At 45.1% G+C, this 23,480-nt stretch overlaps 1 protein-coding gene across 15 annotated transcripts in view; it reads left to right on the forward strand.

The window, feature by feature from the left end:
• The window catches only part of Mbnl1 (muscleblind like splicing regulator 1), a 161,877-nt gene that overhangs the window by 59,172 nt on the left and 79,225 nt on the right, over nucleotides 1–23,480 (forward strand). Inside the window, exon 1 of one of the 15 annotated variants that reach the window (XM_042685560.1) lies at nucleotides 18,790–18,902. The exons of the other annotated variants lie outside the window; for them this stretch is intronic. The gene's annotated coding sequence lies outside the window, so the exon portion shown is untranslated. Of the gene's footprint in view, nucleotides 1–18,789; nucleotides 18,903–23,480 lie in introns of those variants that run through there. 15 annotated transcript variants of the gene reach the window in all.

A 23,480-nucleotide genomic window follows, 5' to 3' on the forward strand; every position in this document is an offset into this window, starting at 1 on the left:
AATTCATTAGTGAATGATTCTTTGGGTAAATTCAGAAAGTAGGAAGTAAGGAGCATGATTGATAAAGCAAATGATTTGTGTCTCATTTTCAGATATGTTGTAGTTAACTTCATTATATAGCTGTCTTCCTTTCACCTTAGTTTTTTATTTTGAGTATGCCCCCAGTCTGACATTTTGCTGGCTAATTGGAAGTAGAATCTCATGGACTGCACTCCCTGCCTGGGTTTGAACCTCCATCCTGAGGTCTCAGCATCGTGGCAGCTAGGGTAATGGAGCTGAGCACCTCTCTCCATTAAGTTTTTCGTTCAGAAAATTTAAAGACCAATTATCTATGACTTCAGTTCTCTCTCTTAAAAAAAGGGAAGGAAGATATTGTGCATTGCTTTCAGTCAACAGTTCTTCATTAAGTACAATCTTTCATTTTTCCTGTCTACTGAGAAGGTCACCTTTATAAAATGATGTGTGAACTTTTAAAAGATAATGTTTTCAACCAATGTGGTGTTTCAGTGACTGTCCCGTGTGGGTTCATAACTCTTTTGGTAAGGAATTTCAAAGTCCTACTGGTTCTATTTTATTATCTCCAAATATTCTGATGTGAATTTATGTTCAAGCAATTTTAGTAACTTTATATTTCTGATTCTTATTTATAGCTCAGTAAGTATTAAAAAGAATGATCACCAACTATAGCTCTGTTCTTCCTCTGGCCTTTTGTCTGTCGAAGGCCATAGGTTTGGATGCATAGAGGCCTTCTTCGGTCCTGGGCAGGGTAACAGAACAGAATGTTGGTATGTGGTTTGCAACGTGCCAACTACTGAAGTAGCCTGACGGGTCAGGTGCCCTTCCCCAGGAACTTCATGCATAGATCGTGAGTTGTTCTAGAGAAAATTGATGGCCAGCGGTTGCCTGTAGTATGTTGGACAGTATGAATGAGTCAAGCAAGACGTTTTCCAGACGCTTTAATGGCACAAAGGCAAGGCTTCTGAGGAAGTCATTCTTATGACTAGTTGAAAAACACTTTTCTCAGTAACTATTCTAGAGAAAAACAGGTCATCATTAGAGGAGCAAAAAAGGAAATCTCATTACATGTACTCAGAGAGTGATTTGATCAGTAAGATGTGTTTATTTCATGCCAAAATTCCTTAAAAGGATTCTGCTTAAGAATCTTCAAGTCATTTAATGAGTGCCCTTGGAACTCAACAAGAGATTACATCATAGCCTTGCTAGTTTCATGCTAGGCATCATGCTAGAATGTTAGAGATTTTAACTCTTGAACTGTGTTCTTGCTTTCCTTTCTTTTTCTTTTCTTTGTGTCTTCCAGAAGTATAAATAAAAATGCATCATCATAAAGTTTTAAATTTATAAAATTACCTCACATTTATTCCATTGTGTGGCTCAATACTGCGTTTGAATTAAAATAGGTTGTGATGGATGGAAAATCATTTGTTTGTGGTTTACAGATTCTATTCTGGGTGGTTTGAAAAAAAATGCATTGTCTAGCAGACACTGTTCCCCAGGTATAGTGCTTAGCGTGAGATTCGTGGAGTCAAGCCCTGGGTTCATCCTTACTGCACAGATCTTTGAAGGGACAAGCTGCAAGTCTTGTTTCTAAGGCAATGCCAACTATTATGTCAAACTGAAGAACAGAAATAAAATCCATAGAGATAACAACAACAATAAAAGACACTGAAGGCATTCACAGACTGCAGCCAGCTCTCATAATAACCTTGCTAGTTAAGTTCCTTGGTCATTATGGTATTTAGACATTCTATATAACTTACCATATTTTCTGAGCAGTTCATTAGAAGTTCCTCTAGCATTTCTGAAGGAACCTGAATGAAACTGGAGGTTCAGTTGTGTTTCTGCCTATGAGTTTGCTCAGTTAGCTGTTGTGGAAGCAAAGTACTAGTAGCCAAGCTTTTGAATAATTAAAGCTTTATCAAAGTGTGGTATGAAATCTCAGATGTTTGATTAAAAAAAAATCCAGTGTATTTTTTTGGCCTATATTCAAGATTTGTTTTTTCTTTGCATTTGATACTCAAGGATTTTATTTGTATTGGGGATGGTTATGTTTCCTTGGCTCCTTTCAGCATTGAACCCATAGGATGCTAGAGTTGAATTGGAAGAGACCTTAGATTTGTGTCTCCTGGGGTGTTCATTTCACACATTAGGAGAGCAGTCCAGGAGTGGGAGGTGCGCTTGACCGTCTTCACAAAGATGCTGACATCACTGGGCCTATCCTGGAGGCGGGAATGTGTCCTGCGTAGCTGGGATCATAGGTATGAGGCAGTGCCTAGCCTCGGTGTTCGTTCTTTTACAACAAATTCTATTGAAAATACTGAAGGAATGCATGTACATCTCCATAAGCTGATTAGCAGAGTTTATTTTTTTAACATGCAAGGTATGTGGAACATGATTTAAAATTACACTAAAACATTCAAGGCCTGTCACTTTAAGTTCTATATGGCCAGCTAATTCTTGTGAAGGCTCCATGTGCCATCCTCTGACATTTGTTGTTGGGCTACTGTTACTTTTGGCAGGTGATTCAATTTTTTTCTGTTCTACCCTCTAGCCCCTCCTGGCACTCTGGTTCTCAAATGATACAGCCGTTTCCACATTTGCTTTTGTGTATCATAGGATACATCATGAGATGCTGTATCTTGCAGTCAGGTTGTATGATTCATGGGATACGCCGGTGAGGCTATGTCCCGTGGTCAGATTGTGTGGTTCATGGTTCATGGGATGTGTCATGTGAGGCTGTGTCCTGTGGGCAGCTTGTGTGGTTCATGGGATACACCATGTTAGGCTGTGTCCTGTGGTCAGGTTGTTGTTGTGTGGTTCATGGGATACACTGTGTGAGACTGTGTCCCCTGGCCACGTTGTGTGGTTCATGGGATACACTGTGTGAGCCTGTGTCTTGCGGCCAGGTTGTGCATATTTCTCACCTCACGAGGCTCCTCATACAGGCTTTCCATCTCACCTTTGGGGTTGGTGCTTCATACCACCAGTGCCCATGCTGACTGAGCTGAGCATTCTTCCCAGACATGGGGCGGATTGTTTGTGCTTCAGATGGCATGTGAGAGACACTCTGCTGGTGCCCTGGAGGTCTGCTGGGCAGCAGCTTGGGGACACAGGGACCGAGAGGAGTTTCTGTAAGGGTTCCTGCCTTCTTCACGGGCAGGAATGCTCTACCAGTTCAGCGGCTCTGACACGTATCGGCCGGTTATGTTCTGTGCATGTAAATGTGGACTCATGCTGGCTTGTGTGCTGTCTTGTGCTGGTGGTGCAGTATGTGTGGACCAGGTCGGAGGTCCTGACGTGGTGCCTGATGGTTCCATGTATCCAGGAAGGATGAGCTGGTTTGTGTGATGGCATGATGCAGTTATTTTGGCAATGATATTAAATCCCTGTTCGTGAGCTTTTTCCCACAGAATAATATTCACCTTCTGAAGGTTGCATAAGGGAAAGGGCTCAGCATTATTGGTGTTTTCTTTCTTTATTTTTCTTTCTTGATTTGAAACTTTGAGTCTTGGTGTTTAGTAGGCCAGGAGCTCTCTGAAAATCAGACTACAGCTATTATTATTGTTTGTAATGCAGAATAGCAGTCACAAAGAGATAGGTGCTTCTAGAGACATTCATGTAGCTGTGTTGAACTGAAATTTCTCCATGCCCTAATTTTGGAAAAAGTACTAAGTTGTACTTTTGAAATGTCACTACTTAATAAAGTTGCAAATCTTTAACCTGAAGTAGAAAAAAATAATGCAAATTATACCCCAAATTATAAATGCATAGGCCCTGCCAGTTGTTAGCTTGCTTGGTATTCTTTCCTTCTAACACTAGTAGCTGTGGTTTTGAAAAGCAAAAAGTTCTAGAGAGTGGAACAACATTCCGGATTGTGTGTTTGCCAGTGGTTTGGCAGTGAAGGGCCTGGCTGAGGGGTACCTGCAGGTACCCATTCCACAGAAGGAAGCCCAGAGGCTTGATTACCATTGTGGCCTTGACACCTGTCAGGGCTCAGAGTCAGTATTTGCATGCGTAGCTGTGACCTGTGCTGGCCACTGGGGAGCAGGAAGGCTGTCAGCAGACCCCCATCCCTTCAGCCATCTATATACTTGGTAAAGATCATCTTGGAGAATATTTTGTCCCACTACTTGATTTCTCTTTGTCCTGCATTTCTGCCAACACTGTGTGTTACAGAGCAGATAACTCTGAGAAAAGCTTTTCAAACTATGACCTTTCTAGGACATTGCATTCCCTGGGCCACCCTGAAGCTTTCCACAGTGGCCTGCCTTCTATCTACCAGTGCTCAGGAGGGAGCGTGGCTGTCTCTTAGCTGTGCTCAGGAGGGAGCGGGCTGACCCTTTACCTGTGCTCAGGGTGGAGCGTAGCCAGGACCTCAGCACCACATTCTTTTGTTTTGTTTTTGTTTTTGGTAATTATGAGACGACTTAATTTTCTAATCTTGCAAATTGGGAAAGGATTAAAAATGCTCAGGAGATTGAGCCTTGTGTTCTATTCTTCCTCAAAATTTAAGAGGTTTTGTGTCAGTAACTACCTTTGTGTCCTGTCTAGATTCCTGTTTGTGTTTCACCTAGCACCATATTAATTCTATATTGTTTAAAGCATAATGAGATTGACTTTCAAAGTTGTCTGGGAGAATGTTGTATTTGTTTTATCCTGAGGATTTAGTTGTTCTTCTTAAAATCTGGACATTTTTGCTTTTCCTAAGAGAAGCTCTTAATCTCTAATCTAGAAATGATTCATTGTGGCTTTAGGATAAACCTTGAACCATTACCATAAATATCAGAATCCCAACTGCCTAAAAATGCAGTGTCTGAGGGCTCAGTCCATAGAACCTGCCTACCCCTGTTGCTGCAGATGGGCGCGGTGAGGGTTTTCACTCGGCTCCTGTCTAGAAGCTGTTTAAAAGCAGAGTTTGTGCCACAGTCATCTGTAAATACTGCTGCACATTAGAGCACTGCACAACAGGTTTCCATGAAATATTACTGGGTTTGAGTTGAATTTAATATGGGAAGAAATATAAAATACTATCAGTAATTGTCCAACTCATCCAAAACAGACTCCTATCCCCAAGATAAAAGACTTATTTAATTATACTCATTGTACTTGTAAACGAGCCATATGTATCATTAAAAGCTGCTTCAATCACCTTTTTGAAAGACCACGTCAGTTGTAAAAAGGAGCTTATTTAGGACTGTAAAATTATTTAAATGGAATCTGTTTTCATTTTTACCGAGTTGTGACGTCACAAAGGAAAATATGACTGCATTCTGTCCTGAGTCTGGTAACTGTTTGGTCTGGCAGAAAAAAAATGCCAACTTAGTTATATGATAAAATTGCTTGCACAGTTTTATCAACTAGACAACAATGTTGTCAATTGATTTTCTTTTTTCCTCATCTTAGCCACTAATTCTGTGAGTTGTCTTTCCCGGGACTGAAAATGGGACATTTTTCTGCTCTTTATAAACAGTAGGAGTAGAAATCAATAGTTGAATTGGCCTAATGAGGGACTTCGGTGGCGTGGAGAACAAGCTGAGGGCCTGTGGATGTTGACCAGGCTGTTGCAGACAGAGCCATGAGGTGTGACTCAGTGCTGGGGGACTGTGTTATTTCAGTCCCTTGGAGCCAGGGCTCCCTGTGACCAGTGGGTTCCATAGATCTAGAACCTCTGACAGGTCTGCCCAGTGCAGGCCTGGTCCCGCCTGCCATGCCCAGCCTTCTGCCCCGGCCTCTGGCTGTGGGAGAGGCTTACTCACCCTGGGGACGCTGGCAAATGTCACCACCCCGGGCTCCCCATTCAGAGCCATTTCCCTCACCAGCACCCTACCATACTCTCTGTCTCTCTTTCCAAACCATATGCCTGCACAGGTGAGGCCGTAGAGTTTTTTGTCTGCATACTCTTTCCACGTGTTGGAAATACTTGGGAAATCTGGTGTTCCTCCTCATGGGGCATTGCTCGGTCTCCTGGTGGGGCGCCTGTGCTTGGGCCGGGGCAGTGGTGAGGCTGGCTTGGGTGGGCACTTACTTTTAGCATAGCTGTGGAAGGGCCTGCTGCACTGTGAGCCAGTGGCCCTGCCTTCTCCGTCTCCCTGAGGGTGAACTCGTGTCAGCATTACTGGTGTCTGGGGTGCAAACACCGTTTTGAGCATTTTTGATCAGTGGCTGTCTTGGGTTTGAACTCGTGGACACAGTGGAGTTGTTCTGTGTATTTATTGCTGGTTGGTGTGTCGTGTCTCCCAGTCCAGTGGGTGACCTGTTGAGACCAGGCCTTGCACTGTGCATGTGTGACACACACTCACCTGTGGAAGGTAACACCCTTTGCTGTCTCACTGGCGTCTTCTGTTACTTTCGTCTGGGACTCTCTCCCTCTGTGAGTTTTGTAAACTGTCCCTGTGTTTACATTGATTTAGACATTCTCTCTTTACCCTTGCTCAGGTCCCCTGAATGTCCTGCCTCTTTGTAGTTCAGCCCAAGTTGTCTTTGAAGCATGAACCCTAATGCATTTCCCTGGCCATCTCTGGTTTGAGCACACAGCCTTACCACTGGAGCTCTCTTGCACTTAATAAGAGAGACTAGCCGGGCACCCATGGCTCACACCTGTACTCCTAGCTACCTAGGAGGCTGAGATTTGAGGATCATGGTTCAAAGCCAGCCTGGGCAGGAACGTCCGTGAGACTCTTATCTCCAATTAATCACCAGAAAGCCCAAAGTGGCTCTGTGGCTCAAGTGGTAGAGCGTCAGCCTTGGGTACAAACAGGCTCAGGAACAGCACCCAGGCCTTGAGTTCAAGCCCCATGACTGACTAAAAAGAAAAAAAAATACCCATGTTTCCAAGTGCAGCATTCATTGTGTGGTGTGGCCACAGGAAAGACAGAGGCCTATCTATCCAGTACCTTGCTCCCAGACCCTCTGCTCAGCAGTGAAGGATTGACAAAACAGGGAGAGGGCAGACGAGGAAATGTACGAGTGATCACACGTTCACATGTTAAGGGTTATAATTTCCAGAAATGTAAGAGTTTGTTTGTTTGTTTTTTGGTGGTAGGGAAGCAGTTGTTGTCTCAGTTACACCCATGGATATTTATGCTCACAGATATAACTGTATTCATTTAGGGAAGCCAAAAAAGATTGTACATAGCACAGCCCAGTTAATACACTAGATTTTGTCATTTTAGGATAGAAATAGAAATAAAAAGTAAAGCTTGGTTACTTTGCCAGACATATTCTCTCTCTCTTTTTTTTTCCTATTTTCTATTTTAAAATTTTTATTTTATTTGCTGATTTTTATACGTATCCCAGAAGACATTTTACCAACTCCTCTCTCTCTCATATGTATATATACACATATACATACATACATACATAATGTTTTAACCTATCTTTTTTTCTTTACCCTCCGCATACTCATTATCACTGAAATATGTGAAAAGAAATGCCTGCTGTACCGTTATGCAAATTCTTCAGTAGTTTCTCTAACAGATAAATACTTGGCTTAAAGCGGAACTCCCTTTTGGTGGTAATTAGTTGTGTTCTGTGACTTTGCCATTCCCTTGCATGTTCTGGGAGAAAGGCTGTATCGGTACTCCCAGAGTGTCCTAGTCTGTGGCTCAGCTTGTTCTGTCTGGTGGCTTGCATCTCAAGATGCTCTCCTAACAATTTGTGTTCCTGTTTTCTTCTTATTTATTTAAACATTTCACATTGTTTTTCTGAGTTTCTAAGTATGTCTGATTGCTGTTGTGAGGCTGATGTATTTTGTTCTTCCACTACTCTTATTTTCTGTACACTGGAAATTAAAGCTAGAATTGAGTTCCCAACAGGTTATTAACAGACACGAGCTGGGAATGATTCCTGCCCCGCTGTGTGCCATCCCACCCAGAGGGACATGGACCCCTGCAGCCTGCTTCCTGGGTGATTATCTCTCGTTCTGTAGCTTTGGAACATGATAACTTGCAATCATACCAGTTCAGTTAGGTTTTCTAACAGAAATTCTCCCGTGAGGAGCTTTTTCTTTAGTACTCTGTGGCAGCTCTAACACATTTTATATCAGGAAAGTAGAGCCATGCATGCTTTTTGATTTCTCAGATTCCAGCTATTAATGTGTACAATCAAAAGGACCATATACTCAGAGTGTCCTGGTGAAAGTTGTATTTTGATAACATGACTTCTGTTGGTGCCAGGAAATTGGCCTTGTTTACTTTTGGTTTACTATGGATAATAAGCCTTTGTCTGGTCAGCACGTGTGCCTGAGGCCTCTGTGCCCGGGAGCACTGGCTGGCTCTGCCGGTGCGGCTGTGGGCCCTGCCTCTTTCACGGAGGCCCCTGTGCCTGGAGAGTACCTGCTGGCTCTGCCAGTGCAGACGTGGGCCAGGCCTCTTTCACGGATACATAGTTGTGTGGTGTGTGTATGTGAATCCAGTTTTGCTTCTTACTAAAAATGGGTATTGTGTGCTGTACGTTTGAACCAAACGTACTTGGAGCTGGCCCTGGGGCCCCTGGCCTGGTAGTATGATGGTGACAGATTTGGAAGTTAATGTATGCCTGCTGACCAGAGAAAAGGAGGTGGCTTTGTACGTGACAGGAAGGGAAATTTTTATTAATTTATTTATTTTGCAGAAGTAGGAATGAGAAGAGAATAATGAGAATTCCCCCAAGCCTAAAAGAACATGGATCTTGTGCTATTTTAACATAAGCAGACTTTTTTATTTTTATTTTTTGTCGGTTGTGGGATCTGAACTCTGTGCCTGGGCACTGTCCCTCAAGGCTAGTGCTCTACCACTAGAGCCACAGCACTACTTCTGGCTTTTTCTGTTTATGTGGTGCTGAGGAATCCAACCCACAGCCTCATGCATGCAAGGCAAGCACTCTACCACTGAGCCACCTCCCCAGCCCATAAGCAGATTTTTGAACTTGTGTTTTCTGGAAGTGAAAAGGAAATCTTAGGGATGGCATTCTTCCTAGAATGTGTGTTTTTCCAGGCTCTTTAGAGATGTTTTTGGATGTTAGAAAGTGTACGGTTTCTGTACATGTTAGCGGGAGAGGGCAGGTAAATGGGAGTAAGGTGGGAGAGTTGATATAGTCAGAATACTGTACGTGCGTGTATGAAAATGAGGCTAGGGCCTCCATGAGTTGGTTAGGGAGGGGAAGAGTAAAGGTGGGGAGGGATCAGAGGGGTTGGGGGGCAGGGGGAAACAGAGAAGATTATGATTAAGAAGGGTTGTGTACATCAATGGATGCCTAGCCCCACTAATTGATGTCATCAATTAAAAAAAAGAAAAGATAATGTGCAGTTTCTAAAGGCTTCTGGGTAGCTTTTTGTCATAGGAAAGGCTGGTGAGAGCCCTTTTCTCCCAGGGTTGTTGTACCTGGGAGAGAGGACGTGGCACTGGATTCTAAAAGGGCACTGTGTAAACCTGGGTTAGGATTTACATCATGTTTTTACTAGGTGTGTGAGTCTATGCTCTGGCTTCTAGAATATATTTAAATAATTGTTGTTCTGAAAGCCTTCTAGATGTTTTCAGGAGAATCTAAACAAATCAGATACTATAAATATTCAGATATTATAATATAGCTCCTACCACTATTTAAGCTTAGGGTTAGGCATAAATTCAAGTATGTTTTATGACTGAAAATTAAAAGTTAGGAAGCTTTACATTGTGCTTCTAGACCTAAGCTAACATGTTTGATGACGTTTCAGAGAAAGGCTGAGAGAAAGATCTTTAAAAGGAGTGGTATTCTGTTTGCTTTGCTCGAGTGCCTTATCAGGAAATACAGAAGGAGAGAAAGCGCCAGGCCCTCTGTAGCTCCCGGAGTTAGACTGAAGTTAACTTCTGTGATCAACAGATGGGTTTTTACTTTTTATTTCTCTGTTGAAAGGGCACTTGCGTTTTTGACTCGATGAAATGGTTTCATTTGAATTGCACAAAGTCGACAGCAAAGTCTGCTTACATAAATATTGACTCTTTTAATCTGCTGGAAATGGAGGGCTAGCACCAAGGAGATGGTAGTAAAGTTCTAAAAAGAGCTGGTAAAAGTAAACATTATACAACTAGAGAAGACGTGCCAGGGGAAAGCTGACCACAGAGCATGGCAGGAAGGAAAAAGAACAGGAGGGGCAGAGGCCCAGGTTGACTGGGCTGGGCTGGAAATGCCCATTGGGGAGGACAGAGGTCCTGGGAGCATTTCACCATCAGACTGTGAGTCTGCATTCCTAAACAGAACAGAGAGAGAATTTTCTCCTAGGAACTGAGAAAGAGTAAAAGCGTGATGTTCAGTTGACCTCGAGGCTGATTTGACTGAGCTTAGATGACAAATGCAAGAAAAGAAAATAAATTCTTTCCAGAAACGCAGAACCTCTGTTATTTTCAAGAGTTGTCTTGGGAATGAATGCTTTTCAGTGTGAAAATAATGTGTCTCTTTGTGGTACATTTATTTATCTGAGAATTAAACAGGTCGGAGCAGTTTCCAAGTATTTTAAGATGTATTTCTATAAATTCTTAGAAATAGAAAGAAATGCGAATTGTTTGTTGTCAGGGTGTGGTGGAATTACTCCTGTGATCACACTTCTTGGGAGGTAGGAACTTGAAGGACTGTGGTCAGAGGCCAGCCCAGGGCAAAAATGTGAGGCCAATCCTAAAAATAACTAAAGCAACAAGAACGAGGAAATGGCTCCAGTGGCAAAGCCATTGCTTAGCAAGCACGGTGCTTCAACTCAAACCTAGTGCTGCTGAAAAAGGAAGAAAGAAAGGAAAAACAAACACAAGTTGTACGTCTGTGTAACATTTTAAAAGACTTAGCAATCCTTACCTATGAAATATGTCACATGTGTGCTGGGTATTCTGTGTGTGTCTATGTACTTATGTGTACATGTGTGTGTGGTGTGTGCCTGTATGTGTGTGCCTGGGCTGTGTAATATGTGTAACATATGCATGTGTGCATGTTTGTGTGGGTTTGAGAGTTGTGGCATCTGTGTGTACATGTGTGTGCTTTGTACATGTATATTGATGTCCCATTGATCTTTTTTGTTTTGGACACTGCTGGGCTTTGAACTCAGGACTGCATGCTTGGCTGGCATTCTACCATTTGAGCCACACCTGCCTCAGCTTTTTGCTGGCTGTTTTTGGAGGTGAAGTCTCTAAGACTTTTCTTGGGCCGGCTTTGGACATGGATCTTCTGGACCTGTCTTCTGAGGAGAAGAGGTGATAGTCATGAGCCCCAGGGCTTGAGGCCTCTCTTTTCTCTTCAGCGTGTCCAGGACACTGATAAAATTGAGTTTGTCCAACCACACTGGGTGTTAGCCCCTCCCAGAAGGGAGAATGGTAACCTGCCTCAAGCTGTGTGATGTGTTGTTGGAGATGTGCATGCATTTGCACACACATGTACACTCACATACCAGATACCTGGCGTGGATGTGTGTGCATTCACACACATGTGACAACTCACACCAGATGCATGGATTGTGTGCATTCACACATACGTACACACGCACATGCACACACACACACCAGGAGGTGAGATTGTGTCTTACCTCCCACCTGAGGAAGCCAGGCTGGATGGTGAGTTTGTTAGGGGAACAGGAGAGGTCACCTGCTGAGCATAGTAAAGACATGAAATTCTTCCCTTGGCCACTCCGTCATCACCCCAGTAAATAACATCATATAAAATGCATTTGAAATGAAGTAGGTAACTGTTAAGATTATGTAAGTGTGCTTCCCAGACAATACCTGCTTCATCAGGAAAAACAGTACTATTTTCATTAAAAGGCAGAAAATGACTCTTGCATGTTAAACTAAAAATACCAAATCCACCTAATTCAGAGTCAGTTTCTCTGGTATTCTGTGCGTGAAGGCATGTGGCTTTCTTCCTCATTGAATACAGGGAAATGCACACTCTGTTGGGCCTTCCTCTGGGTTTACTCTACATGGCCACACACTTGCGGCCTGTGTGCATAAAATTTGCAGAGGTGAATTCTAACCCTCACCTAAAGAAGCTATGCAGTGCAAACACAGATGGCTGCTGTTAAAAGACCTGTCTCTCTCCCTCCCTGCCGCCCAGCCCCACCAGGCACAACTGAATAGGGAATTTTATTTTCCCAACTGCAGGAGACACCTGCATGTCCGGCACTGGAAGGCCTTCCCTTTTTGCCACTGGAAACACTAAGTCAGTCGGGCATTTTCTTTAGCCAGTTATATTTAAAGCTGAAAACCATAAGGACAAAGTGAGTCAGAACTTTGGGATGTGGCGGGATGTTTTCACTTTCGGTCACTTTGGTCCACAAAGTGAGGGTTAAGAATGGATAGGTGGTCTTGTTATCTGCGGGGAAAGCCCTCCAGCGCTGCCTCCTGGGGTGGTCAGGTGTGCCCTAAGTTTATTAACACGTTAATTTCCAGGTAAAGCTGTGTGCCAGAGAATATATGAGTGAGAAACTGCTACTACCTTACCTGCAACTATTCTTACTGATATTCTAAAGCAAGCAGTGGGGAAAATAAAAGAAACTTAGATATAGTTTTTACTAACTGCTCTATTGTTAGATGAAGAAAACATAGTGTACTGCAGTGGCTGAGCATAGACAATGGAATCTGTCTGGCTGTGTCTGTGTGTCTCTGGATGACACTGTTGGTCTGTCTGTCTGTCTGTGTCTGTGTTTCTGGATGATGCTGTTGGTCTGTCTGTCTGTCTGTCTGTCTCTGGATGACTCTGTTGGTCTGTCTGGCTGTGTGTGTGTCTGGATGATTCTGTTGGCCTGTCTGTGTGTCTCTGGATGACTCTTGGTCTGTCTGTCTGTGTCTGTGTGTCTTTGGATGATGCTGTTGGTCTGTCTGTCTGTCTGTGTCTCTGTGTCTCTGGATGACAGGGAATGACTCTTATATCTTCCTAGCCTATCACTTCATGCCAAAGTAAAAAATAATTATGTCAACAGTTTCAGTTTCCAAATAGCCAGCCTATTGAGGAAGCCCTGTCCCACAATGAAGAAAGAATTCTTACCATGGATCTTGTAGGAATGCCTGTGGAGTTAGAAACTTGTTTGTTTTCACATACATAAAAGACACTGGGGTGTACTTTTTGTGTATCACATTAGAACAGTTTTTGTTTAAATTCAGTGTCAAGATTGGAGTCTGAAACTTATCTCAGTCTGTTCACAGCCCAGGAGTAAACCAGGTTCGCGTGGGCTTGGCCGGGCACAAAGAAGACAGTGTCTAGAGAACGGGGCATGGCGTCACTCCGCCTCCTGGGGGTAGCCTTTGGTTTTAAACTTGATGCCCAGCAAACAGGCTCAGGTGAGGAGTCGCCTGGGCCCCTCTGCAGGCAACCCTGGTTCACTGGCAGGGCTGCAGCCCAGGAGACGCATCTTCACGGCAGGATGGGTTCTTCCTGGAGCTTCTGCCGATGTTCCTGTCCTAACATGGGTGAGGTTGGACCAGAAGCTCTGAAGGTAGCCACAGTTAGTCCAGAGAGTTACAGGCTTGCTGAGGAAGGGAAGAATCAGCGACTTCATGTGTTCTCCACTGTCCTTGGGTTCTGGCTGCTTGACTGGCAGGGCAGACGGCATTGTGTCCACACAGCCAAGTCAGGAGCTTGGCTCTGGCCAAGGAGCCTGTCCAGTGCCGGTGCTGGCTCCTGGAGGCACCATGGGTGTCTGGAGCTGGCTGGGCGCAGTGAATGTCCCAACCCATGGAGAGTTAGATGTATTTGTCAAGCCAGGAGCAAAGCGGGTGGGAGCAGCGGTGGTCTTAATTCCCCAACAGAGTGAGATTCCCTCCCCTGGGTAGTCAGTGCTTAAATGCTGCTGCTCTCAAATACCTCCGAAGGTCCACACTGGGGATGCCTCCCAGCCAAGCTCCCATTGACATTCCATCACCTGGGAAGCCTTCAAGATTTGTCCTTACTTCACCTTTTGAAAAGAAGCATGGGGTGCCAGGTCTTCCTCCTGCCAGGGTTCGGGGCAGGCATGACCTATCCCCACCTGGGCCGGCCCTCAGCAGTAGACGTGACCTTCCCTATCCCCCCTCCCCCCTCCCCCCTCCCACCCTTTTCCCCTGCCCCCTGGGGTAGGCTGGCCCTCAGCAGTAAGTGGAGTAGTAGTGCTTCCATCAGACAAGCTCCAGGCCAGAGTTCATGGCCTGGACCCAGATTTTCCTGATTTTTTTTTTAAATAAGTTTTTTATTGTGAAAAAACTGTACAGAGGGGTTACAATTACATGGGCAAGGTAATGAGTACATTTCTTATCAAGCATTGTTGCCTCCTCCTTTGTTTTTCCCCTACCCTCCCTTTCCTCCCATCTCCACAACTACACTCCCTCTCTTGCCCCCCCCCAGCCTAAATTGTAAAGTTCATTTTTTGACATAGCATCTTGTACATCTCATTGTTACAATGGGTCAACCTGTATCCCTATTTAAACAATTTGTTTTTTTTTCCTTCCCCTCCCCAAATTATACCAATATCAAATACAGTGAAAACAGACATATTTATAAGGTACCATGTGATTTTTTTCTTGCTTTGTATGTCTCTGATTTTTATTTCTGTATGAACTTGCACAGTCTGCCTAGTGCTTTGCCTCAGATACACCAGATATTTTTTGTCAAACTTCCCTACTTCATGGGATTGTGGTAAATCATAAATAAGTTAGGATCCCTAGCAGAGAATGCACAATAAGTACTTGACATACGTTAGCTATCATTACATCTTCATAAATATAAACACCTGCAATGGACAGACTGCCATTACCCAAACACAAGAAAGCCAGAATTAATGTTGCAGTTTTACTAGAATGGTTCATAGAGTCTTGACTCTGGAGCTGCCTAGCCTTGAGGAAGTGACCTGACCTGAGCAGCCTCTGTTTCTTCATCTCCACAAGGGGGCGGGGCTCGCGTCTGCCCTCCAGGGGCCCCTGTAGGTGATGAGTGTGCGACCTAGCACTGCAGCTTTGATGATGGAGTTGGCTCTGTGAGGTTCTTACACACTAGAAGCATGTCTGTGCTCACACCCCTGTGATCAGGGTTTCCACACTGCAGTGATGGTCGTTGTACCTTCCGTGGTACCCAGAGCCTGGCCTGTGCGCCTTGCTGGGTGGGCAGCCCAGGCCTGCCATCCTGGATACTCAGGACGGCTGAACTTCAGTCAACCCACAGACACAAACACAAGGTCCTTTTCAAATATAACACAGCAGAAAGGGCTCACCGTTCTCTACCACCTGCCTAGCAAGCGCAGGGCCCTGCGTTCTAACCACGGTCCTCCTAAAAATTCCCTAATAAGTAAATGGTCAGGGAAATATCACTCTTCTTCTACAAACTTGTCTTTCATTGGGAAATTCACAATTAGAACTCACTAGTAGGGCACCAGTGATTTATGCCTATAATCCTAGTTACTCAGGTTGCTGAGATCCAGAAAGCTCTGCAAAATGTAGGTGCTGAAGTGGTAGAGCACCAGCAAATCAAGCCAGCCTGCCTAGCAAGCATGAAGGCTCGATGTTCAAACCCCAGTACCGGGGTGGAGGGGGCGGGGGGAACACCAAAGAACAAAAACCCTCTAGGTGATTGTGATAATTGGGATTTTGGCTCTGGATAGTTAAGAGAATGTTTTATGATGCTGTTAAATGCTTAGCTCTTTTGTCCAGCTCCATTCTAGCTACTAGGTAATTTGAATGCCAGTGTCTTGAGAAGGAACTGATCAGTAATGTCAACATGGAAATAAAATACAGAGGCAAAGAAGCCATTGTTCATTCTGTAAAGATCTGACATGCTGATAGTTTCCCATCTATCTGGAGTGCTGTGAAAGGTTAGGAAAATAAGAGCCTTTGGAAACAGAGTGGTTCTGGGCCAGAAAGGTAGGCCGAATCCTCTCAACAAAGTGACCAGAATTGCGCTGTGGCCAGCATTTTCTATGACGGCGCCCTTTCTTCATTAGTAGGCACTTTTAGGGAATGACCCTGCTTATTGGGAGTGGAGAGTGTGAAGGAAAAATTCAAGAGTAAAATAAGACTTCCTCACAATAGACTTGTTTTGTGCATGTGACAATCCTGGCATTTGAAGTTAGGATCTCACATGTGCTAGGCAGATTTTCTACCCTCTGAACTCTGCCTCAGCCCTTTTTGCCTTAGAGACTTTTTTGAATAGGACCTTAGATTTATGCCTGAGCCAGACTGGACTCATCCTCCTCCTCCAGCTCCTACTTAGTGGAGATGACAGGTGTGTATCAATGTGGTTAGCTTTTTATTGGTTGAAATGAGTACGTGCAGACTTTTGCCCCCAGTGGCCTCCAACCGTGACCCTCCTGCGTAGTTAGGATGGGTGGCGTGAGCACCACATGGCCACAATCAGCTCCCCAGGGGAGCTTTCCATATGATTGGAGTACTTCAATCTCATAGTAATGCCTTGTTTAGGGAGCAGACATGAAATATGATCACAGCAAGATACAGCTCTGTCCCTGGGGAAAGGGGCAGACACAGAGAAGTCTAGGGACCGCAAAACAGGGATGCTTAAGCTCTCAGCCTTCAGGGTGGGTCTGAACACTTGCGCCAGTGTTGCTGCTGCTGATACACAGAGGAAATAGCCGTGCCGGCCCTTTCCTCGTGCTGCTGCTGAGCCATGTGGGAGAGACACCCAAGGAGCCCTCTGCATTCTTCGTGCCACTGAGGGAGGGGGAAGAGACCGGCTCTTAGCACCGAGGATGGAGCCTGGGGGTGGGCTATGCACTGAGCACTTGGGGGTACTGAGGATATAATTAGAAGCACCTTCCTCAAGAAGGTCTACCCTCCTAATGCTTAACCTGAGAGGGAGACCTGGTTTAGGTGATGTGATTTTATAGAAGATATTCTATTAACAACATTTTTCAATTGAAAAAATGCTCGCATCTCTTTTTCCATTTCTAGTAAATGATTGGCCATATGGCTTACTTTATAAATAAGTGAATAATAATGTGTATAATACAATGAATAATGCCATCTCAGCACCACATTTGTTTACAATCTGTTGGGTTGTTTTAGTGAATATAACCAATAATGATTTGCTTTTATTTAGTGAAATTATTACAGTAAGAATAAAAAAGCTGTCAGTGTATGTACTGTAGGGCTTAGCCAGTCTTTCCATATCAAGCCAGTCTCACCATGTCTCATCTTTAGTGACTTATCAGACATAAGAAATTTCCCCAGGAAAGAGCTGTCTGTATTTCATATGTAGTTAGCAATATATATTTTGGAAACACATAGCCTCTTTTCTAAAAAGAAAAATAAGATTGCAAATTTAAAAAAATGGATACCAATTATTTGCTTGATCTCTAACACCAAGTAAAGTAGCTTACAAATTTAGTTACCTTGGATTTGAATAAAATGTAAGTCAAGAATCACAATAGCTGGGTACCAGGGACTCATCCCTGAAATCCTAGGTACTCAGAGGGCTGAGATCTGAGGATCAAAGTCTGAAGCCAGGAAAGTCCATGAGACTCATCTCCAGTTAACCACTGGAAAGCTGGAAGTGGGGCTGTGGCTCAAGTGGCTGAGTACTAGCCTTGAGCAAAAAACCCAGACACAGCACCCAGACCCTGAGTTCAAGCCCCAGAACTGTACCCTCCCACCCCCATAAAAGTATAACATGCAAAGTAGACAGATGCTTTAGGCAAGTGGGAGCTGCTGGGCAACCGCGTGGCGGGCCTTGACGTTCTGTGCATGTTCCACTGTTGGTCTCTGAAGTCCAGTCCATGTCTGTGGTTCCCAGCACGTCTCCCAGCCTCACAGAGCGGCTCTGGCTCAGGTCTGTGTGAGCCGCCTCAGCTTGGTCCTCTTGGGGGAGGAAGAGCTGGATCTGTGGAGGGCAGGGCTGGCCGCCTGTATGCCCAGCACGCCCTGGGCAGTGCTGACAGGGAGACTTGGTGCTGCCCGTCCCGGGCCATTGTAGTGGGGCATCTTGTCTGCCATTCTCCTCCTGCCCTGAGCTCTCTTGAGCCTCCTGCTCACCTCACCCTCATGTGTTCTGTGCACTGGACTCTCCAGCTTCTCCTCCATACCTTCCTCCAGCCCCTCATCCCATCGCAGCTGGACACTGGTGTGTGGGGTAAATTGTGCATTGTACATTTGAGAACAGCTTTAATGGTCTTTCCGTTGGGAAAATCACTTGAGTGTTAACCGCTCTGCCTTTCCATTTTTCCCCTCCAGGCACTGCTGCCTTTCAGCGCCCTAGGATTTCCTTTGTGTTTGTAACTTGGATGTGAAGGTTTCAACGACAGCGTTTTGTGATCTAATGTCACTTTGCGATGTTTGCCACCGCAGTGGGCATGCTGTAATCTGTACCCCTTACTTTTCTTTCTAGAACGAGATCTCCAGCCCCTTGCCCACCCGTGTTCTTGGCTTCATCTCGGGGCGTGTGAATGGCCTGCCCCATGCGCGTTGTGTTGCCTCTCTCTCTCTCTCTCTTTTTCTCTCTCTCTCTCTTTCTGTGTCTCTCTCTTGCTGCTTTGTGTCTGGCGGGGGTTTTGGTGGTTCTTCAGGCCCATGCTGCCTCCGCTCTGCGCTCGCCCCTGCCCTCTTCCCAGGGTCAGCGTGCTGCGTGGTCATGCCTCCATCTCCTCGGCCCTGCCCTGGACAGAACCTTGGTGGGGGGTGGCTGCCTCTTAGCGGTGCAGGGGGGAGGGGAGGAGCTCTCTCCCTGCCCTCATGATGGAGCCCGGCCGGGCCTCGGGGTGCCCCGCACACGCGCTTCCCAAGCTTTGGCTGTGGCTCAGTGGTCCTGCTGTCAAAAGCCTGAACCTTTGCTGTCCCAGCTGAAGGACGCTCAGTGGTGGCCACGGCCTGCCGCGGGTGTGGGGACAGTGTCGGAGACCCCGGGAGGAAGACGGCGGTGTTGGCATAGACCTCGGGCGTCTCCAGAGCACCAGGAGAGCTCTCCAGAAGACGCGGCAGGTAAGCGTCTCGCCTCTCCAGCCGCTACACGACGTCTAGGCCCGGCTTCATGCCAGTGGGCATAGTGCATCGTCCTCAAAGAGCTCCCATGACAGACACACGAGAGCCAAAACACAAGTCCTGGGTAGAGAGGCTGTGTGATCCAGAACCTTCTAGGAATTTTGTGTGTTTATGTTTATATTCTGTTTACATGCAGGTCAGCATTAAAGAGGGTTTTTCTTCTGAGCATTTTATTCCATTCTTTGAATTGGAATCTATGACGTAGATAGCTATGGTTTTGTATATCTTGTATGAGAATTCTTCTTGAAATTTACAAGGGTTAAAATTAAATAGGTTTTCTAGCCTGGCACCTAGAGTTTGTACCCTTAGATTCTTCTAACTCACATTCCTACATATGTAATTAATTCAAAAGAAATCTAGAGACCAGCTCAGATCGTGTTGTCAGAGTTACTGCCTGGCATTCTATCTCGAGGTCATCTCTTCCTTTGAGGTCCCGTTCTTTGGTTCTGTGAGAGGTAGGGCCATCTGCTTGGCTTCTGGGGTTTCTGTACAGGTGAAATGGCCCCGTGGAAGGCCTGTGCTGGCACTCAGCGGGGCTGTACATGAGGGGAGCAGGGGGAGCGCTCCTCCCGGGGTGTCCAGGACAAGCCCTGGTCAGCCGCCACTACCCTGTCGCTGGTGGGGAGCTCCTCATCCTGGGGTGCCAGGAACAATCCCTGGTCAGCTGCCACGGTCACTGGTGAGGAGCCCCTCATCCTGGGGTACCTGGGACAAGTCCTGTCAGCCCCTGCTGGGCCTTGTCATTGGTGGGGAGCTCATCACTGTCCCCCGGACTCCAATCACTTGCTCTGGCCCGTGGAATATTACCACGCCCTTTACCTGTAGGTGGAGGTCATCAGCCTCACCAACTCCAGCCTTCCTTCCCTCTTTGTTTCCTTTTATTATTTTCATTTAATTTTTACTGTAAAGGTAATGAACCGAAGGGTTACAGTTACATAACTCAGGTACTGAGTATGTATTTTTGTTTTTCCCTCTTTTCCTGCCCCCCATCTCCCCGTAAGTTGCACAGATCATTTCTAACATATTGTCTTGTGATATTGCTGTTGTATAGGCTCCCCCTCTTTGTTTTCATTATAAGCTTACTCTCTTAATTGATTCCTGATAGCTGGAGTCAAGTCTCTTAGTTAAATACCACCCTGGAACTTTTGAATTTGCATACTCCAAAATGCATCACAACTCAGGTAAAAATGTTTATTGATAGTTGTGCTAAATGAAAAAGCTCTGTGTTGGGTAGTACTTACTTAGGATGTATCTATGTAGTTGTGTGCCTGTCTGTCTGTCTGTCTTGTCTGTCTGTCTGCTGTCTATCTACCTTTTTTGTGTGCCAGTGCTGGGTCTCGAACTTAGGGCCCAGGCACTGTCTTTGAGAGCTTTTTCTGTGCAAGGCTGGTTGGTATACCATGTGAACCACAACTTCCTGCTTTTTGGTGTTTACGGGTCTTATGGACTTTCCTAAACTGGCTTTGAACTTCAATCCTCAGATCTCTTGAGTAGCTAGGATGATAGGAGTGAGCCACCAGCACCCATTTTGTTTCTTAAGTTCAAAGTTAGAATATATGAAGATGTTGTGTATATTGGAAAAGTTGGGTATTTTTTATTCTTCATGAGTACAAGGTAAGGCATAGCACACTGGTGGGGATACAGCTTTGGAGACCATCAGCAACCTCGCAGCACACATTCTCCAACAGTTCTATTCTCCTAACACCAGCCAAGGCTCCAGACGTAGCTGTGCGGCAAGCCCGCAGTTCCCTAGAGTTGAATAGCTGATTACCTTGCTAAGGCCCAGAATCCTGAGGCAAGGGTCCTGGCACCGCCTGCCTTGTACAGCCATCCAGGAGCTCCCACCCTCCCAAAGCAGCCAGTGCCAGCTGCCAAAGCCAAGTGTAGGTCCGAGTGAGAACGGGCCACTGGCCTGCCTGTGGTCTCCACCCCGTCCGTCCAGGCCTGTACCCACACTGCCTTCCTCTAGGCCTGCGGCTGTGGGAAAGAGCACACACAATTACACAAGGCTCATCTGATAAAACAGAGGTGCTCAGGAAGTATCACACTTGGAAATACTCAAGTTGTATTCCCTGTAGACCCTAAAAAGTAACAAAATGGAATATTTTGAAGTTTTGGAGTGTGTCAAGATGGGTAATTGTTTTCATATGTAAAAACAGAAAAGTGAAATTTTAATGCTTTTATTTGTCACATTTATGAGCCGACTATTTTTTTTTTTTTGGGTCCGGTTGTGGGGCCTGAACTCTGGGCCTGGGCGCTGTCCCTCAGCTCTTCAGCTCAAGGCTAGCGCTCTACCACTTGAGCCACAGCACCACTTCCGGCTTTTTTCCTTTTTGCTTATGTGGTGCTGGGGAAATCGAACCCAGGCCTCATGCATGCAAGGCAAGCGCTCTACCACTGAGCTACCTTCCCAGCCCGAGCCGACTATTTTTTAATGTAACTCTTTTATTTTTTTAACCTTTCAAGTACTAATGTGAGGCCCAATCTGAAGTTTTGCCTTATTCTTGTTTTCCTTGAGTGCATTTTCCCGTCTAGGTCTCTGTCAGAACTCTTAGAGTCCTTGGAGAGGAGACACCAACTGAATATAAGACTGCAAACTCTGATTTCTGCCTTTTAGAAACAATTAAGTCCCATTTGCAAATAGTGTGAGTGCTTTTGGAGTAGTCATAGCTAGCTACTAGCTAGCTAGCTAGATAGATAGATACATACATACATACATACATACACTCCACAAAGTATGGAGTCCTCCCTGTGAATCTCACAAAGAAGGCCCCAACACAGCCGTGACCATACGTAAAACAATTTCTGTGTCATTCAACTAATGAGACTCGTTCTCAACCTCCACGATCTTCTATCATCTCAAAACCTAGGAGGTTTTGAGAGCTTTCTACACAAGTGGGCAGTGAACACAACTTTTACAACATTCACAACAGACATCCAAGTTCCCCGATTCAGTAGACTTAGTCATGTAGCAAAGAAAGGAACGATCAAATCTGTGTTCGATTTCAGCAACTCAGAAGAAAAGACAGATACAGAAATGAGACCAGATACTGACGTTTTTATAGGTTAGAGGAGTTCTGCTGTGGGAAAACCAACATTTGTATTTGCTACTTATTTTTATGTGGAACTAAAGGTGACTGAATCAGTTATACAAAATGAAGACCATCTCCTTAGCTAATTTTAATCATTTTTTGATTACTTCTGCTTCCAGCCCCCTTCAGGCCCTGTCTTACTTATTCTTCACAAAACAACTTAGAAAGTTAGAATTGTTGTTTCACCATGACATGTGAGGAGTACGGAGCCACAAGAAGTTGGATGACCTGCTCCTGGGGTTCCACTGAGACCTGCTGATTTAACCCCTGGAAGTTGCTGGGAGTCTGTCCTGGGGCTGGCCTGCAGGGGGCTCCCGCAGTGACAGCTGGGCTTAAGCTGGTCCCTGGGTAGCTCTGCCTCCTTCAACCTCAGGGCTGTTTGACTTTGGGAAGTCTACTTTGTGCTCTACCCTCTCTAAAACATGAATAATGTAATAATGTTAGCTCCTTGTCAGGAGTTTTGGGAAGATTTAATTTAATGAGACAGTGTGTGCCAAGCACTTAGTGGCCTGTCTCGCATATAGAAAATGGCCAATAAATTGTTGACATTATTATGTAATTTCCCCAAGGTCATATAGCAAGTGATTGAGTCAGAATTCAGACCCTATACTGACTAGAAAATGAAATAATACTTGAACATCACTCCCTCTCTCTCCCTTCTCTCTTCTCTTGCTCCTCTCTTGCTGTCCTTTCCATAAAGAACTGCAACTACAAAGCAAAACTCACTCTTTTTCCAGTCTGTAATCCTCCCTGCTAGCTGTACATTTCATGATGAGGACGGTAGGGCTTCATGGTTTGCAACAGAAGAAAGTGTATTTTTTTTTTTTTTTGGGTGGCTTAGGGAAAAATTTCAGAGTAGAAATTTGGACTCCAGCTCCATCACTTCTTGCTATATGATTTTAGACAACTTACTCCCTTTGTGGTTCTTCTGCTGTATGCTAAGCTAATAAAATTAAGTAAGGAAGTTTGACTTGAAGATCATGAACATTAAGCGATGCAAGCACAATTAAGGAGCCCAGCGATGGCTCAGTAGCGAGTTAGTGGAAACCTAAAGTAGCCCTTGAACACTCACCAAGTTTGTAAAATCAGTAGGCACAGTTAGTGAGAAGGGTGGGGTTTCGAGGCAGGTCGGGTCTTAGTGTTAGATGGCCCTTTGTTTCCCCCAAACCTGTGCACTTGCTGGGTCAGACAGGGGAAATGTCACATAGGACACTGGACAAAGAGATAAAAGACGTGGGAGACAGGAACTGACTGGATGTGGACTAGAATGGTTGTGCCGTCCGAGAGAACGGACCTCTCCGTCTTGGCTGCTGAACCAAGTGGCTCGGGAAGGCGGTGGGGAATGCTGGCTGAGCAGATGTTGGGTTATCAGTCCTCTGTAAATTATCCTTGGAAGAGAACACTTACAGGCAGGCAAGGCTGCGGG

The sequence above is a fragment of the Dipodomys spectabilis genome, unplaced genomic scaffold (genome assembly GCF_019054845.1).
Source record: "Dipodomys spectabilis isolate Male_0828 unplaced genomic scaffold, ASM1905484v1 ptg000095l, whole genome shotgun sequence".
NCBI lineage: Eukaryota > Metazoa > Chordata > Mammalia > Rodentia > Heteromyidae > Dipodomys > Dipodomys spectabilis.